Consider the following 16,342-nt stretch of genomic DNA (forward strand, 5'->3'; position numbering starts at 1 on the left):
AGCATAGCGCAGAATTTAATTTTTTGCTCCCGCTTCAGCTATAGTTTTTTACCTAACAAAACTCGGAGCAGAGTAGAGCACATGCTTTACATTGTTATGCTAAGGCTATGCTGCGGCTCCCGACAAAGTGAGAGCGGTAGCGATAGCATAGCAATAATTTTAGAAATTTTGCTGCTACGGAGTAGTAAATGAGAACCCTGGTTGCAACACTTTCCATTCTCCTGCTATCCAATTTCCAGTGCTATCTGCAAAATCATAAAACAGTATTCGAGTTATACGTTCGCCGACAGTTATTTGTAAGAAAATTATGCAATAGGCAACATGCCGAAACAACAACTTGCGCTCATTCAGGTTTGCAAAATAAAAGTTTTCCAAAGCAAAGCCATCTTGAAGTTAAAATGCCGAAAGCATTTTCAATGCACCGCCTAGCTCTAATGAAACCCCTATAAATCCAAAAGTTTAAAATTCGTATTACTTTTTAGTACAATCGATGCATATAATGTGATCTTACTTTGTAGTAATAAAATATACTTCCACTTTTTGGAGGTGCTTTTATACTAAAATGTTTTCCGTCAATGGCGCCAACACAATTGGGAAAATTCCACTGGTTTTCAAAACCATTGGCTATTTCTATCAAATTTTGTTCCGTCCAATCGGGCACTTTATTTTTTAATACGGTACATAGTACTTCACAAACGTCATTCACGATTCCGCCAAAATGTTGTACGATAGCAAGAAGCTAAGTGGCGTTGCAAATCCCCCGAAGCTAGGTATCTGTAAGAATATTTTTCAAAAAAACATAACACGGTTATAAGACACTTTGGCCAAAATGTAGAAAACATACTTCAGTACCACTGCCAATTTGGCTTTAATTGGAATAAAATCTTTTGGCCTGCTTTTGCGTTTCGGAAGTAGATGCGGCTCCACCATCTCATAAAGTTCATAAAAAACTATTCTATTTATTTTCTTTGTTTATTTTCTCTTGCTCTTCTAATGTGGATTATTCACAATGCGTAACCAGCTATCAGAATTACTTGAAGAAATAATGTATTACGAGTATTTTTCTTGAGCAATTACTTGAGAGCTGGATACCGACCTTTAGGAGTAAGAGATCACAACGTCTTTTATGAATTCTTTCACCCTCTCTCTTTCAAGAACAATCAGCCACATTTCATTCTCTGATGATGATGAGAGTGAATCGACCCACTCACTTTAAATTCATTTCACTTGGTGCAAAAACTTCTTTAAAACACTTTGCAACCTTCACAAACTATAAATAAAAATTCACGGGTATTTCATTTTGAGAGGGTAGAAAACGCTGCATTTTTGCCTATTTGGAAGACAGCACTTTGAGAAAAGAATAATTGAACCAGAAAAAATTTTAAGAACAGAACACTCAACTTTGACAGCCCGTGCATAGGGCGGCATTAATGCAAAATTTTCGTAAGAAAAGAAAATGCTATAATATACATACATATATAAATAAAACTTGGTACACATATCCCTTGTCAAAAAAGTAAGACGAAGTTCGTAGATGGCCGTAATCGTATCACTGCCTCGCCCACAAAACGTTATTAATCGGAAACGTAGAAAGACCATAACTAAGTACTAAATTAAGATATAAAACTGTAATTTGGCACAGGGTATCGCAGTGGCGGGGGGCACCTGTGGGAAAATAATTTTTAAAAGTAGGCTTGTCCCCGCCCTCTATTTGGTTTAATGTACATATCTCTTAAATCACTTTAACTACAATAACCAAATTCTCTCAAGAAGATTTTCAAACTTCCGGGTGACTTTATATATCAGCCAATATGTCAGTCACCTCAATGAAAATGAGGGCGCTCGTTTTACTTATAACAGTGTAACTTTGTGCATTAAATTGGGGGGAAACCCACATAACTAATATTAGGATTTTCGAGAATCTTGCTGCATATAATGATTTTCATTTTTCTAACAAACCTTTTGTCGAATATTTCGGTCAGTGTATAACCCTGTGTATACCCTGCAAGACAGAGGTAACAGATTGCACAAACATATTGAACCATTTCCAGCTGTTCACCAACACTGTTAAATTTTGTGCAATTTTCGATTGAATGGGAGAAATCGTAAGTACGAAAGAGAAAAAGTGTTGACTTTCAAGCTTATCGAATTATTAATATGTTAAAAGAGAAAATACACAATTTTTCAAGAAGAAGAGTTAATAACTGAAGCTGGGAAATGTGGAATAGTTTGGTTAATTTTGGCGTTTCAACAAAGAAGTTCATATTTGATAAATATTTTAATTACGAATAATTCTTTTAAATATACCTATATATAGAAATTAAGGCGAATTTTTCTAACCTAAAATTTTTTTTTTTGCAGATTAACAAGGCGAGAAAGTAAGTTTACAAAATCGACTGGACATTGCTGGCCGTGATACGAGTATCATACGATATCTGTTTTAGGTTAGTGCACTTAGTACATACATTAGTATAATAATAAAGTTATACAAAAGAAGCTTAATAAAATTATGAAATTACTTTTTTACAGTTGCAGTTGCTTGATGGTTATACGTTTAACCAAACCGATACCTTTGAAACAGCATGTTGAAGGAGAAACTTTGCAATATCATCTATGACATCAAATCGTAACAGTGAGTAGCGTTGGAAACAACTGTGCTTGTCACCAATAGCTTTCAACTAACGAATTTTACTAATATAATATTTTTTTCTTACTACAGTTACCCGACGGTTGTGTGATAAAGATATTGAGGCGCTGTTCCAACCGCATTTAATAAACGTTGGAGAACAAGGCATCGCTAGATCAGTGTTTAACACCATACAAGCGGGCTTGAAGATATATGACTGGAATTGTACAAGCACATCGTGCGCGAGTTAACAAACTGTTGTTTGTCGCGAGTAAAAGAAATTATATTTATTTGGGCGGTACACTTATTTTCGTGTTGCCTGTTTTATTCATAATTTCTTACTGACTACATTTTATAATATTAGTGCTATTTATACTTATGCGAATGTTTGCTTACTTGCTATAACAAAGATAGTTTTATTATGCTTATCGGTTTTTCGTTATGGAATTCTGTCTATTGTGTTTATAATGCGAGAATTTTATTGTTTGTTTAGGTTAAGTGTGACATTTATTTAGGCTATCTTCAGCGTCGCTAACTCCCCTCCTTCTTAGGATAAAGCGTCCCCGCTACTGTGTTGCTAATTGCTGTTAATGTAGACGGTTCATTTCGATTTGAAATAAGCCATCGATTTGCCTTTGTCTGTTGAGTATTCTAACATTTTGGCAATATTTGCAGAGGTGAACTAAACCGTAAATGGTTGCTACGAAGGTAAGAAATGCTATTATGATTATTAATGTGCACTGCACTGGATTTTCTTTGACAGGAATTAAAAACTTTGAAAGTTCTTGTATGTTTCTGAACTTGTAGCTTGATTTTGAGGGAAGAATACGGAGTACTTCGAGTTTTTCGCTTTGCTGTTTGGGAACGATTTCTCTGATTTGTTGTTGACACTTGTAATATATAATTCCATCAATGTTTGTACATTCTGAAAAATTAATTAATTTAGGGCGAGATATAGGCATATTATTCCAAGAATGCTGATAATCTGTCAAAATGAGACCGTTTTCCAGGATTTGTAGTGGAGCGTTATTTCGTAAATTGTTTCACATTGTGCTGGATTATCATTTAGTATTTTGAAAGTGTAATTATCAGAGGATTTTGACTTACAAATAAAATTGCTGAAAAAATTCTTGCATTTTGAAACTCTTTGATAATTATTACATTTTGCTATCTTAGGATCTAGACTAATTTTACCATGCTTATCAGCTAAAGGGTATTTATTAAATAAACTACATTTAGTTTCGAGTATAGGGTATTTGTAAATTGTAATTATAGCCTGCTCTAAATAACAAATATGGATATCAGAATATTCCAATATATTGATTAGTGGAAGATCCAACTCCTCAAGGTTCATTAATTCATGCACACCATTCAAATTAAGTGTGCCAGAGTAAAAATTTTTATTTTTCGCGAAATTAATAGTATTAGTTATTGTTTGTAATTCGTTATAAATTTCTCCTATTGTTAAATTCTCATTTATTGCTTTAGGATCGAGTGTTTCAAGAATTCTTTCAAACTGTGAATTAATGCTCTTCTGTTTGTTATTACAGTGGTACTCCAATATAACGAATGATATAATGTTGGGACCGTTCGTTAAACTGAAATATTCGTTATATCGGAAACGAAAATTATATTAATATTGGTACATATGTATACGTTTAAAAATAACTATTTATTCATGAATTCAGAAGCATTGGTTGAAATAAATACATATACAATGGAAAATGCATACAACAAAATTAATAAAAGTTGAATTTTATAACAAAAATATGAGCATTGTTCAACTCGATGGCATCAGTATGCTTTATTGGCGCGCAAAACCACAAATGAAAATAAAATAAATATTACATTGTTTATATAGGAATGCTTAAATGTATATTAAAAGCTATTTTTGCACTATATAATAAATGTGTACAAATAAATTAGTGAAGTGTTAGTGGATATAAAAGTGAAAAATATAATTGCAAAATTAATTTTGTATACCGAAAATATGTAATTAAAATATTGCAAATTTTCAACTTTAAACGCGAATATCTCGAAAACTATAAGCTTCCTGCGGCTATAACTATATATATCCTTGATCAGGATAATTTCCTCTATCCGACCATATCCTTTTTATCCTTGAAATCCTGGGACGGTATACTAAATTCTTCCCAAATTTTCATTGGGATATTTTGTATTATGGATTTGCACAGCTTTGGCTTTTAAAATATTGCTGTTAATAAATACGTGCTTTTCACGCTGGGAGACAAACTACTTATATAAAGCCTTTTCCATCCTATGACATTCGCCTTTCTTTAACGATTGTCGTCTCAATGTGCCAGCATGTGTACCTTTAATACTTCTTATCACTTTCCGGAAATTTTTTAAAATTGTGCAAACACTCGATTTTGGAATACCATATTTCAAAGAGATTTCTTTCAGGGTTTTCCCCTTCTTATTGTCGTCATATTTTTAATTTGTCACCCAAGCAAAGCCGTTTTCGAATTGAAGGCATTTTTAAATAATTTATGCGATATCCTCACTTTACCACTTTGAACTCACAACTGATATTTCGCGCAATGAAGCGTGCATAAAAAATAAATAGAATTCTTTAAAAAATAGCTCAATAATAACAAGAACTAACGGGTATTTAACTGCCTGCATTGTTTTTTGTTGTAATACAACCAAAACCAAATACAAACCCCATACATTCGTAATATTGAGTTCATCCAATGTCCAGCTTTCGTTATATAGAGTCATCAATGTATTGAAAAACAGCGTTCGTTATATTGAACATTCGTTATATCGGCGTTCGTTATACTGGAGCACTACTGTATTTTCTATTAGCATATTAATTGAAGTTTTTATTTCGAATGATGTGTGGATGATATGGATGGTGTGGCTTTATTGGGGTGTAGCTTTGTTATATTAAGAGGGGGGTCAGGTGCTCATTTAGCCATCCCGGCCCCCCTAAACGACTGTTTAGCCTAAAAGGCGCTGCAGCCGTTGCAGCGTAGCCACAATGCTGCTCAGCCCCGTAGACCGACGAGGTGGTGGCCCAGGCTGTCGACGCCGCAATGAGGTTACGCTCCGCTGGGGTGCACCACGAGCTGCGGGTTGGAATCGGGGTATGCGGCCGCGATGGATGGGTGGCCGATTCAATTCGCGTGCTGCGCTGCGATGTAGCAGCGTGTGATGCGGCCTGTGACATATTTGGCACAGCCCTCGTGACTCGCACGCTGCAGTCACATGTGAATGTGACAGGCAGTTCTAGCAATGCCCGTGGGCCTGGGTAACTTGCTGCCGTTGCACGGGTCGCATACCCCGAAATATGCCACAATGGTGCAGGCGATGTGGGCGCCGACAGATGGGGCACCTTAGGGTCTCCAAAGTCCGTGATGGGTGAGGTGGTGGCCGAGTGCCACCGCGAGGTGCGGATTGAGGGACCGCTGCCGGCGCGGTTGCCGGTACAGGGGCCGGCGTTGTTGCAACCACAGTTCGGGGCGCTGGTGAGGGCCCGGTGCGTGGCGCATTGGTAGCCCGAGCGGTTGGCGTGGTTGTAACTGGCGTATCTACCTCCATAGTAATCTGTATAGAGAAGATTATTGGTTATCAATTTATCATACAGTGAGATATGAGCCATCGTGCCATGATATGTGGCATGAATGGGTCGTTGTATTGATCGACCATTTTTTGTTAGTTTTCTTTACAGTTTGTTATTTTTGCGTACGGTTTGTTATTTTTATTTACGGTTGTTATTTTTTAACGGTGGTATTGGCGTATTTTTCGTTTTCATTTGATTAGCTTATTGTGACACGATAATATCGGTTTGTTTTTGCGGTTTTCGGATTGGCGATCATCGGAAGTTGGCAGAAAGCATAGCTTCACGAGCGGTCTGGTTAGTGTCCCGTTTTGCGTACGGAGATCAACGATTTGTATGTGACCGTCGGAGACGTAATGTAGCTTTTCTATGCGGCCAAGCCGCCTCTCGGTGGGGGGTAGACAATCATCGTGAATGAGGACACAGTCTCCAAGTTTAGGCGCTTGTTCAGGAGTCTTCCAGCGGTATCTTTTGTAGAGATCCTTTATGTATTCGTCCTTCTATCGGCGGCTGAAATCATGATGGAGAATCTTAATTCGTCCCCATCGATTTAATAGGGATAGCGACTCCACGCCTGGCTCAGGAATGGCCAGGATGGGTGCTCCCTTTAGAAAATGCCCTGGAGTTAAGGCGGTGAAATCTGATCGGTCTTGCGATAGTACTGTGAGAGGCCGTGAATTGAGAATGGCTTCAATTCGATTTAATAACGTCGTGAACTCTTAGTAATTGAATTTATAATTTCCAGCTACCCCTTTGAAATGGGATTTGAAGCTTTTTACAGCTGATTTCCATAAACCGCCCATATGAGGGGCGCTTGGGGGTATAAATTGCCAATTGATACCTTGAGGGGCGTACTTTTGTACGATGTCGGGTAACATTTGTCTTAAAAAATCCACAAATTGCTTTTCTGTGGCTCGTTGAGCTCCAATAAAGGTTTTGCTATTATCGCTCATGATATTCGAAGGGTAGCCACGTCGAGCGACGAAGCGAGCAAATGCCGCGAGAAAAGCCTCCGTCGTCAGATTACTACATAGCTCAAGATGTACTGCCTTTGTCGTGAAACATACAAAGACAGCCACATAGCCTTTCATGAGAGTGGGAGACCTTAACATGAACGCCTTTACCTGGAAAGGCCCAGCAAAATCAACACCTGTTGTGGTGAAAGGCAAAGCGAAATTGCAGCGTTCCGGTGGAAGTGCTGCCATAATCTGCGTTCGCATCTTCTGCTTGTGCATAGTCCAAATCTTTCACGTGAAGATGCACTTCTTGATTTGCGGCTTAAGACGGGGGATATAATACTCCTGGCGTACCATCTGTTGCATGAGACGATGTTCGGCGTGTAGCATTAAGATGTGGATGTAGTGGAGGAACAGTGTGGCAAATGGTGACCTCTCTGGGATTATTATGGGATGGCGTTCGTTGTATGTTAGGCTCGAATTAGCAAGCCGACCATTGGCACGAAGCAGACCTTTCGTGTCCAGAAATGGGTTTAGGACTAAGAGTGAGCTCTTTTTATCAATCGGCTTCGATTCTCTTAGTAGTGATATATCGCGGCTGAAATAGCGCGCTTGTGTATATGTTATTAGTGCGACCTTTGCCTTTTGTAACTCTAGGTGCGTCACTGTGTTGCATGGGAAATTATGTGATCCCTTAACTTTACTTTTGAGTTGTTCTATAAATTTGAACATATAAGCAACTACTCTGAGAGCTTTTGGAAACGATGAAAATCGTTCAAGGATGTCGGCATCATCCAATAATGTGTGAAAGGTGGCGATTTTTCGACCTTCTGGTGCGATAATGTTGCGCATGGGGGATTGTGGCCAAGAATCAGGAGATTCTATCAACCATTGGGGGCCATTCCACCAGAGGGTGGTGGTGGCAAGGTGCAGTGGCTTGCACCCTCTTGTACCTAGGTCGGCAGGATTGTCAGCACTCGCTACGTGACGCCAAGTGGCTGATCCCACTAGGTCAAGAATTTAAGACGTTCGGTTAGAAATATACCAAAGTTTGTAGTCGTGGTGTCATTTTGCGTGCGCACATAGATAGAAGCGCAGTATGCCTTTTTTGAGGCGTCACAAAAGCCATGTAATTCGACTTTGTGTTCGGGGGAGTAGTTTACCCATCGTGGAATTTGTATCTGAGAAATATCATTCAGATTGTTTGCGAACTGGGACCATTTTTCTAAGCGAAGAGGTTTCACTTGTTCGTCCCAGTCGGTTCCATCTAGCCATAATTCTTGTATTAAGATTTTCGCTTGGATCATAATTGGCGAAAGCCATCCTGCGGGGTCGAAAACTTTTGCCACCGAGGATAAAATATGGCTTTTCGTTATGGTTGATAATGCGGATATGGACTCTGTCGTGTATGAGAACTGGTCCGATATCGCATTCCATTGGCTGCCTAATGTTTTTGTTGAACTTTCCTTTTCGAATATAAGGAAATTAATGTCCAACAAATTTTCGTTTGGAATATTTTTGATTATATTTGGGTGATTTGCCGTAATCTTTTTTATCGGAAACCCTGCAGAATTGAGGGCTTTTATTGCCTGTGATAAGGTCTCGTATGCTTGTGGAAGAGTGTGACTTCCAGACAGAATATCGTCTACATACGTTTGAGTTTTCAACACTTCAGTTGCCAGAAGAAAATCTTACTTTGTGTTGTCTGCCAATTCGTGGAGTGTTCGAATGCCTAGATATATACGCCAGTTTAATATCAGAAGCATTAAATCTGGTTAGAGTGTGGGTCCCGTAAATAGGATATCATTTAGGGAGTTCCCTGGACTAGTGGTTTTCGAAGCATTAAAAACAACTCGTACTTTTGTTGTTTTTTTGTCTGGCTTCACTACTGCGTGATGTGGCAGATAAAAGGAGTAGTATTTGCCATTGACGATTTTCTCCCCTGGGGTTACTTCCTCCATGTGATCTAAATGGAGGTATTCTTCTAACACACCATCATACTCTGATTTGAGTTCACCTTTTTTAAGTAGGTTTCTTTCCATACTTAGAAACTGCTGTATTGCAGAGGTGCGAGAGTGACCTACGGCGAGTGTGTTAGGAAATTGTTGCCTAAGTGGTAGTCGTACGACGTACCGACCGTTTTCTGATCTAGTAGTTGTGGCTTTGTAAAAATCCTCACAATACTGATCTTCAGGGGTTGTGACTGATATGGGGGGGAGTTCTTCTAATTCCCAAAATTTTCTCAATTGTGAATTGAGGTACTCATTTGAGACTTCCTCAACTTGAGTTGTCAATGTTGTGACTGGTTCCGCAACTAGTCCACTTAGGACCCATCCGAAAATGGTATTTTGCGCCAGAAGTGTATTAGTAATTTTCTCAATACCTTCGGTTATTATCTGTGGTATGAGATCGCTGCCTGGAGGATGGAGTCATGTGTAGAAGTTCACGCAAGTGAGGAAAGTTCTCTGATCGCCATTCACTTGGGAGTGGCCAGAAACGATTCTTTTACACATGGCTCAAGCAGCTCACTACTTCCGGTCTTTGACCAAGTATCCTCTGGGTAGCCTAAGAACATCCGTTCGAAGGCGAGCTAAAGTGAGAAGGCGAAACATTCCCTACAAGGGTTGTGCGCTGGGCTTGGGACCCGCCACGTAAAAAAAAAAAAACCAATGAAAACGTTAAAACAGCCTCGGATGAGAGACCCCCCTTTTGATGACGACCATGGCAAACGGAATACGGACTACGATTTAAGGGCATGCACCTGGAATGTCCGGACCCTTAATTGAGAAGGTGCCGCTGCCCAGCTGGTTGATGTCCTCGCAAAAATAAAGGCTGACATCACCGCCGTCCAAGAAATGCGATGGACGGGACAAGGACAGAGACGAGTAGGTCCTTGTGACATTTACTACAGTGGCCATATAAAGGAGCGCAAGTTTGGTGTTGGATTCGTGGTGGGAGAGAGACTCCGTCGCCGAGTACTATCATTCACTCCGGTGAATGAACGTCTAGCCACAATCCGCATCAAAGCGAGGTTCGTCAACATATCGCTGATTTGCGCCTACGCTCCGACGGAAGAGAAGGACGATGTGACCAAAGATGCCTTCTATGAGCGCTTGGAGCGCGCTTATGAGAGCTGCCCCCGCCACGATGTCAAAATCGTGCTTGGCGACTTTAACGCCAGGGTGGGCAAAGAAGGTATATTTGGCACTACGGTCGGTAAATTCAGCCTCCACGACGAAACATCCCCAAATGGGTTGAGGCTGATTGACTTCGCCGGGGCCCGAAATATGGTTATCTGTAGTACTAGATTCCAGCACAAGAAGATTCATCAAGCTACCTGGCTGTCTCCGGGTCGAAAAACTACCAACCAGATCGATCATGTTGTGATAGATGGAAGACACGTCTCCAGTGTTTTAGATGTGCGTGCGCTCCGAGGTCCTAACATCGACTCGGACCACTATCTTGTTGCAGCTAAAATTCGCACTCGCCTCTGTGCAGCAAAAAACGCACGCCAACAAACACAAGGAAGGTTCGACGTCGAGAAGCTGCAATCACAACAGACAGCCGAACGATTCTCTACTCGGCTTGCATTCCTGCTCTCTGAGAGCACTCGTCAACAACTCGGTATAAGGGAACTGTGGGACGGCATTTCAAACTCCTTACGTACAGCTGCAACCGAAACCATTGGTTTTCGGAAAGTGCAAAAGAACAGCTGGTACGACGAAGAGTGCCGTGTCGCAGCGGAGAGAAAACAGGCTGTCTACCTCGCAACGTTACGATCGACCACTACACGTGCGGGATGGGATAGATACCGAGAGTTGAAGAGGGAAGCGAGACGCATTTGCAGACAGAAGAAGAAAGAGGCCGAAATGCGTGAGTACGAAGAGCTTGATAAGCTGGCCGACAGGGGTAATGCTCGAAAATTCTACGAAAAAATGCGGCGGCTTACAGAAGGTTTCAAGACCGGAACATACTCTTGTAGGACCCCCAAAGGTGATCTAGTCACTGATGCCCAGAGCATAGTTAAATTATGGAGGGAACACTTCTCCAGCCTGCTGAATGGCAGTGAACGCACAACGCCAGGAGAAGGAGAACCCGATTCCCCAATCGATGACGATGGAGCCGACGTTCCATTACCCGACCATGAAGAAGTTCGAATAGCAATTGCCCGCCTCAAGAACAACAAAGCGGCAGGGGCCGACGGACTACCGGCCGAGCTATTCAAACATGGTGGCGAAGAACTAATAGGGAGCATGCATCAGCTTCTTTGTAAAATATGGTCGGACGAGAGCATGCCCAACGATTGGAATTTAAGTGTGCTATGCCCAATCCATAAAAAAGGGGACCCCACAATCTGCGCCAACTACCGTGGGATTAGCCTCCTCAACATCGCATATAAGGTTCTATCGAGCGTATTGTGTGAAAGATTAAAGCCCACCGTCAACAAACTGATTGGACCTTATCAGTGTGGCTTCAGACCTGGAAAATCAACAATCGACCAGATATTCACCATGCGCCAAATCTTGGAAAAGACCCGTGAAAGGAGAATCGACACACACCACCTCTTCGTCGATTTCAAAGCTGCTTTCGACAGCACGAAAAGGAGCTGCCTTTATGCCGCGATGTCTGAATTTGGTATCCCCGCAAAACTAATACGGCTGTGTAAACTGACGTTGAACAACACGAAAAACCCGGTCAGGATCGGGAAGGACCTCTCCGAGCCGTTCGATACCAAACGAGGTTTCAGACAAGGCGACCCCCTATCGTGCGACTTCTTCAACCTGCTCCTGGAGAAAATAGTTCGGGCTGCAGAACTAAACAGAGAAGGTACCATCTTCTATAAGAGTGTACAGCTGTTGGCGTATGCCGACGATATTGATATCATCGGCCTCAACACCCGCGCCGTTAGTTCTGCTTTCTCTAGGCTGGACAAGGAAGCACAGAAAATGGGTCTGGTAGTGAACGAGGGCAAAACGAAATATCTCCTGTCATCAAACAAACAGTCGTCGCACTCGCGACTTGGCACTCACGTCACTGTTGACAGTCATAACTTTGAAGTTGTAGATAATTTCGTCTATTTAGGAACCAGCATTAACACCACTAATAATGTCAGCCTGGAAATCCAACGCAGGATTGCTCTTGCCAACAGGTGCTACTTCGGACTGAGTAGGCAATTAAAAAGTAAAGTCCTTTCACGACGAACAAAAGCAAAACTCTATAAGTCGCTCATAATTCCCGTCCTGCTATATGGTGCAGAGGCTTGGGCGATGACAGCAACCGATGAGTCGACGTTACGAGTTTTCGAGAGAAAAATTCTGCGAAAGATTTATGGTCCTTTGCGCATTGGCCACGGCGAATATCGCATCCGATGGAACGATGAGCTGTACGAGATATATTGACATAGTTCAGCGAATTAAAAGACAGCGGCTACGCTGGCTAGGTCATGTTGTCCGGATGGATGAAAACACTCCAGCTCTGAAAGTATTCGACGCAGTACCCGCCGGGAGAAGCAGAGGAAGAGGAAGACCTCCACTCCGTTGGAAGGACCAAGTGGAGAAGGACCTGGCTTCGCTTGGAATATCCAATTGGCGCCACGCAGCGAAAAGAAGAAACGACTGGCGCGCTGTTGTTAACTCGGCTATAATCGCGTAAGCGGTGTCTACGCCAATTAAGAAGAAGAAGATGAGATCGCTGCCTAATAGAAGATCTATTTGAGCGGGTGTGTTGCAGTTTGGGTCTGCTAGCTTTAGGTGTGAAACCTTTTGCCAATGCTTGCTATTTATATGATAGCTGGGTAACATATTGGTTAATTGCGGTAAGACAATAGCTTCTGCTTGTATGCGCTTATCCGCTTTGGGGGAAAAGAGGGTAATGGGGCAGATTTTATTTGAGTTTTGAACAAATCTTCCGCCCGTTCCCGTGATTTCAAAATTGGCCAGTTTGGTTGGCAACTGTAGCCTGTTTTGTGCCCTAGACGCTATAAATGATCGTTGTGATCCTTGGTCTATTAAGGCTCTGAGCTTAAACAGTTCTCTTCGATGTTCGATGGAGACAACTGCTGTGGTTAGTAGTACCCTACTGTGATTTTCGCTATGTAGCGTTTGGGTTTTCAACGCCTTTGAGCAGCATGGTGCTTCTTGGCAGTTTTCAGAATTTGTTGTGGCAACTAATCCTGTTGCTCGTTTTACGTTTGCATTGTTTGGGGGTGAGCTGGAAAAATTGGTTATATGTAACATAGAATGATGTCTTTTGTGGCAGTAAACGCAATTAAATTTGCTTTCGCAATCTTTAAGCGTATGCGCATGTGACAAACAGTTGGTACATAATTTTTTCGTTCTTAAGAAATTGTTTCTATCGCTAACATTCATTTTTTAGAATTTTTCGCACAATTTTAGTTTGTGACCTCCTTTTTTAAAAAAACTTCTATTTGAATTATTGTGGCTAGTTGCTTGGGGTCTATTGAAGCTTCTGTTGAGGTCGTTTTGAACGTTTTTCGTTCTGACTAGTTTTTTATCTACCCTTTCTGCAATTTCGTATTGGGTAGTAAGAATTTTTTTCATTTGCTGCCACCTTGGGTACTTTCTTCGCGAGGAGAGCGATTGCTCCCACAAAAGTAATCTTTTTTCTGGTAATGCAGCTGTGCATCTATTTACCAGAATGGGGTCCCAATTATCTGTGGGAATATTCTGTGTCGATAAAACCGACAAACAATTGGAAACAGTGGATTGAAGCTTTATGAACTCTTCACTTGTTTCTTTCTGAATTTTTGGTAAATTCATTAATATCGTCACCTGTTTGTCGACCAATATTCTCTCGTTTTCATAACGTGCTTTTAAAGCTTCTCAAGCAAAATTAAAATTTTCGTCATTGAGAGCGAACTGTTTGACTATTACGCCTGCCTGACCTTTGTTTTTGTATCTGAGGTGATACAATTTCTTCGCTTGTGACAATTTGGGATGGTTTATGTACACAGCTGTAAACATGTCCCGGAAGGACGGCCACTGTTCATAACCACCATGAAATATATCTGTGTCGCATACTGGCACTTTAAGGCTTGTCTTTGTGGCAGCTCTACTCTCGGTTTTGGAGTAGGTGCAATTGCTCTTAATAGCTTTAGTTGATCAGAAATCATTGCCTTTGTGTCTTCGAACTGGTCTAGGCAGTGTTCATACTTGGTGTATGCCGAGGATTTAAAATTTTCCGGTAGATCTGAGTCGTCAGATTCTACGATTGCGTCATATGCCGCTTGGAGACGTGTCCAGAAATTGTCTAAATTATCTTATTTGATTTCTAAGACCGATTCAGAATTGTCTTGAATCGGTGAAGATGAGAATCGAGTGCAGTATCGTATCAAACTGTCACTTTCAGCAATGAATTTTGTATAAGAAATGTCTTTACCCCTCTTTAGTTTTGTAGCACCTTGCTTTGAGCGTGTAGCTTCTGCCGGTGTACATGGACTTTTCTCGTCTGCAATCATTTTTGGAACTTTTAGCAACTGAGTTGTTTTAGATTCCTTTGAGTCTGAGCTTATTTAAAATATGTATAGAATAAATCAAAAGGTCTTAGTGAAAACTAGACTTGTAGATGTTTAGAAAAAGTTTCGTATGTGAAGTGTTGAATAGAAGACTCGTTTGTGTGTAAGAGTTTCAAAAAAATAAAAATAAAAATCAATAAAATCAATGGCTTTTTGGTAAACCGAGAACTCGTTTATGTAAATAAGAGTTTTGAACGAAATTGATATAAAAATCAAGCTTTACGTATTTGATAATATATGTAATCGCGAGTTTTAAAATGTAATAAATAATTAATCGCTTAAATTTGATTTAATAATTTTTAATTTTTTGACCGGAAATATTATGTATTTTATTATTATATGTATATATAAATATATATATATTTTTTTTTTATATATATTTGATGTTCAAATGTCCTATAGGGTATACCTATAGGTGGATATATTATTTATTATGTGCTAATGAGCGCTCGTTTTAGAGATCACTGCACTTTGTACATATGCATGTATGGTTTTTTACACAATCCTGCTTGTTTTTGTTGATCAAAAATCAAGGGGTATTGCGGGAATATGCCAATGTGGACTTTGAATATAGTTTATACGCAATCCTGCTTGGTTTTGTTAGACGAAAACCAAGGGGTATCGCGGAATATATGCCAATGTGGACTTTGAAGCAGTGAGCGTATCTACATATGTGACAATACACTTATGTACAACTTTGTATTTTATAAAATCCTTTTTTGTTATAGTTATTTTTATTTAATTTGTTCCCAATGTCAATTGGGTATTTCTTCTAGTATATTGAATATACATATGTATTTATATGCGCCCGTATATGCATATATATGTACGAATGTATATATATGTGTATATTTTCTAACGAAGAAACCACGAAAAGAGAATTAAACAACCGCAGGTAATTTTCTCAAGCTCACTCGTTTTTATGTATGTATGTATATTAGGGCGGGTCGATTTAAAAATCGCCCATTGCTCTATGAAAATCATATTCTAGGGATCAAAATAAGATACTTTGCCGAAGGAACCATAGCTCTAAGACGAATTTTGATGTCCCCAAATTTGGGTCGAACCTTTGGGTAGAGGCAAATTTTGAAAAATCCCACTTTGACCCATTTAGAGTACTCCAATCGAGTCCAAATGTATGACCGACCCCACTAACTTTGGACGGCCGATCCACCCATGCCAGTGGCACACCCCCTGGAACTCCCCTGGGGGGTTCCCCATACAATCATTTCAAAAAATCACCATTTTTGGTGATTTACATGAAAATATCAGCTAAATTGTTATGTTTTTTCTTTATTTTTATTTATTTATAATAATATCTATTTTTTCTCTTAAGAAATTTATTTAGTCAGAACATATGTAAATGAAAACAAGTAAGAAAGGGCTAAGTTCGGGTGTACCGAACATTTTATACTCTCGCATGATAAAGTGATAATCGAGATTTCATTATACGTCATTTACATATTTTTCAAATACCGTATTTTTGTAAAGTTTTATTCCGCTGTCATCATTGGTTCCTAATGTACTATATATTATACAGAGAAGGTAACAGATGGAATTCAAAATAGCGTTATATTGGAAGAAGGCGTGGTTGTGAACCGATTTCACCTATATTTCGTACATGTCATCAGGTGTTAAGAAAA

The 16,342-nt window shown here is 40.1% G+C and overlaps 2 long non-coding RNA genes across 3 annotated transcripts; both read left to right on the forward strand.

Moving 5' to 3' along the window:
* The first annotated feature begins 2,179 nt into the window (after positions 1–2,179).
* Positions 2,180–3,030, forward strand: LOC126764980 (uncharacterized). 2 transcript variants are annotated; one of them, XR_007668193.1, is made up of 4 exons: positions 2,180–2,258; positions 2,362–2,444; positions 2,530–2,632; positions 2,720–3,030. It is a non-coding gene; the product is annotated as an uncharacterized LOC126764980 (long non-coding RNA). The 2 variants fall into 2 exon arrangements; XR_007668192.1 differs by having other exon boundaries at positions 2,196–2,444.
* Positions 3,031–3,115: 85 nt separating this feature from the next.
* Positions 3,116–3,731, forward strand: LOC126765001 (uncharacterized). Its single transcript, XR_007668218.1, has 3 exons — positions 3,116–3,334; positions 3,390–3,519; positions 3,573–3,731. It is a non-coding gene; the product is annotated as an uncharacterized LOC126765001 (long non-coding RNA).
* Positions 3,732–16,342: the final 12,611 nt, after the last annotated feature.

Source organism: Bactrocera neohumeralis, unplaced genomic scaffold (genome assembly GCF_024586455.1).
Source record: "Bactrocera neohumeralis isolate Rockhampton unplaced genomic scaffold, APGP_CSIRO_Bneo_wtdbg2-racon-allhic-juicebox.fasta_v2 cluster10, whole genome shotgun sequence".
Taxonomy (NCBI): Eukaryota; Metazoa; Arthropoda; class Insecta; order Diptera; family Tephritidae; genus Bactrocera; species Bactrocera neohumeralis.